This window comes from Etheostoma spectabile, chromosome 1 (assembly GCF_008692095.1).
Source record: "Etheostoma spectabile isolate EspeVRDwgs_2016 chromosome 1, UIUC_Espe_1.0, whole genome shotgun sequence".
Taxonomy (NCBI): domain Eukaryota; kingdom Metazoa; phylum Chordata; class Actinopteri; order Perciformes; family Percidae; genus Etheostoma; species Etheostoma spectabile.
In genome coordinates, this window is record NC_045733.1 from 31,728,600 (window position 1) to 31,731,618 (window position 3,019).

Genomic DNA, 3,019 nt, shown 5'->3' on the forward strand with positions numbered 1-3,019 from the left:
AAACAGCTGTTTCATCCGTCCCGACACGGACATTTGTCCTTACAGCCTGTTTTGCTTCTCATGTAAACAAGCATGCAATATGATAGTCTGGGATTATGGAGAACACTAAATGGGCTACTGAATAAGCATGTAGTCAAACCTTTAAATGAAAATCGTCCCGGCTCTCCCCTATATTATGCTCATTGTACATATCTGTAAAAATTCTATTTATATCTTAATAATAATATCCACCTGTATATTATATTCAGTACATATCCAGCTGTGAATCTTGTTCACAATACTAGTTATCTACTGTATATATTATATTCATAGGACAAATCTATCCGTAAAAATCTCTAAAAAAGTGAATAAGTAAGTCTTAAGCTTCGATTTAAAGACCCCAATTGAACATGCCAGTCTGATATCCACTGGAAGACTGTTCCATAACGTTGGAAACGAGAAGGCTCGCCCCCCAACCGTTTTCTTTCTAACCTTTGGTACAGTCCGCAGTCCAGACCCGTGGGAGCGCAGCAACCAAGAAGGCACATAAGAGGTTAACAGATCAGACAGATATACTGGTGCAATGGTCCAATATTACCTGAGTGACACACTGGATATGTCTTTTCTCACCCAGAGTTGAAAAGAAGCTGGCTCACCGGGAGGATTATGTCGTAGAGTAGACTGAAAAAAGTAAAATATGGCATCAACAGCCTGAAAATATGTCTATAGCTTTACTTTTAAGCCCTTATTTTTATAATCCTACTTCAGAATAGTCCGATATTACCTGAGTGACACACTGGATGTGTGATGTCTCACCAGACTTGGAATGAAGCCGGTTTAACAGGAGGATTCCTTGTTTTTACAGTAGCCTGAAAACAAGTAAAATATGGCTTTAAAAGCCTGAAAAAGATTTCAAATATAGCTTTATTTTGAAATTTAATGGGGGGGAAAGGATCAAAACTGCATGTAAAGGCTTAATTCATTTAAAATAAATAACACCAATAATATAACTGTTAAAATGATCTGGCTCACTAGTTTTCTCTTAATTTCACTTCCTCGTCTTTTCTCAGCAGCCTTTCTACCAACGTCCTGCATACTTGGTAGTAAACATGCACAACTTCCCTGTTTTAGTATTCAAAAGGGAGAAGGAAGGAAGCTAGACCTTTCTTTTTCTTTAAACCACAACTTTCAGAATCAAGCCCAATTTTTTGACATCCCCCCCCCCTTTTTTTAATAAGGCATTAAGATCTATTTACAAAAGAGATGTTTTTATTTCCGGTTTTTAGTCAAATTAAGCATAGTTGTACAACTTATGGCACACGACTGTATGTCCAATTCCAGAAAACACTGACTTAGTGCGACGCAAGACCACCCCCTGACGCAAGGCCGTCGGTCAAGCCCAACCAGGGTCCTAAGTGTCTTGCAGCATTGCTGGAGAAAGTGGATTAGTTTTTAGGATGTTTTTATTTTTTTCTGATTATTATTTAGATCATGATTTAATTTCTTGTCTTTGGTATTTTGATTTTTTGTATATTCTTTTTTTTTTATTGTTAGACATGTGCGAATGACACTTCCCCCCCTTTATTACATAGGTAGATCCTGAGACAAAGTAGTACCTGGATCGAGCTTGTCACAGCTTCCCTTCTTTGTCTGGCTCCTCGGCTGTTGCCACCCTGGTCTTAGCCAATAAGGGGGGGGGGGAAGTACTCCAGCACAGTGATGTGTTCGTGTGCTTATTCGTTAGCTTAGACGTTGAATGTGACTGAAAGTTTATGACCCTCAGTTCAGGACTTGCAGAGCAAAAGATGAGTGGCTGTAAAAGTGGGACTGGAACCAGATTCAGGATGGTCCCTAACAATCAGTTCTACTTCTGACACATTTAGGAGAATGTACCAGAACCTCTTATGTTATAGAACAGAAGTATTGCAAAACAACTTAATGCATGAACAACAAACTTAATGCATGAACTACAAACTTAATGCATGAACTACAAACTTAATGCATGACCAACATGTCTTCATTCATGTTGAAATAATGCTTTTGCCTTTTAGCTTGAATGTGTAATGCAAATCACACACAATGTTTAAGCACATATAACGTTTTAAAATCCAACAGAGTGTACAGTGGGGGGGGGGGGCACAAGGTATTAACTCTGCAGGGTGCCCAAACTTTTGCAGACGCCATTTTTTTGTTTTCTGTTATTTTGAAAGTGTAAATGATGGAAGTAAAATCTAACTTTTTGTGACATATTATACAAATGTCTAATATCTGTCATTTGACGCCTTTTGGAGATTCTTCCATCTTTTCTTTGCTTCTTTGTGCACATTAATACACATTTTTACCTGGAGGCCCAAACTTTTGAGCCCCACTGTATTGTTATCTATGAATATTGTTACAAAGTGTTTTCTCAATGTCAAAAACTATTAATTAATATCAATACCGTAATATTCATAATCGATATTGCAACCTGACATTTTGTCAATATCTTGCAACCTTACTTCACTTGCAAGTACTTGGATAAAATACAACTATATGCTCCTATCCACGGGGCTCGAGTCTGCCTTCGGGGTCAAAACTAAGTGTGAACTCTGACACTTCTGCTTCTTCAGATGAGATGCTGATGCAGTTTCACTTCTTTGTTTCCTCATTAAATTATTTTTATCGTATAACCTGAATAACGAAGTACAAGCAGATTTATTATGAATGAAACGTGTTTGTTCTTAGAAATGTTCTATGGAAAAGTTTGATGAACTTCTAATGTACCCACTACTTCTAACGCTTAAAACTGCTAATATAAATACTAGTAATGTCATTTATTTATTCACAATAAAACATTAATCTTGTTTTTCCACCTGTAGTCCCTGGGCAGGTTGTTGGACAAACACATAGGACAATTAGTATAGAGAAAGAAAATTATTACATAAAAATAACAGAAAAAGGCAACGAGACAATTTATACAACAGATAAATAGAAACATGGAAGCAGTTTCAACAGGACAGGGTAGGCTGCCCCCCAACACACACACACACACACACACACA

The 3,019-nt window shown here is 37.3% G+C and overlaps 1 long non-coding RNA gene across 1 annotated transcript in view; it reads left to right on the forward strand.

Moving 5' to 3' along the window:
* Positions 1-1,189, forward strand: part of LOC116700020 (uncharacterized) — a 5,460-nt gene extending 4,271 nt beyond the window's left edge. The window contains exon 3 of the long non-coding RNA XR_004334605.1: positions 1,053-1,189. This is a non-coding gene — a long non-coding RNA (uncharacterized LOC116700020). The remainder of the gene's footprint in view (positions 1-1,052) is intronic.
* The last annotated feature ends 1,830 nt before the right edge of the window (positions 1,190-3,019 follow it).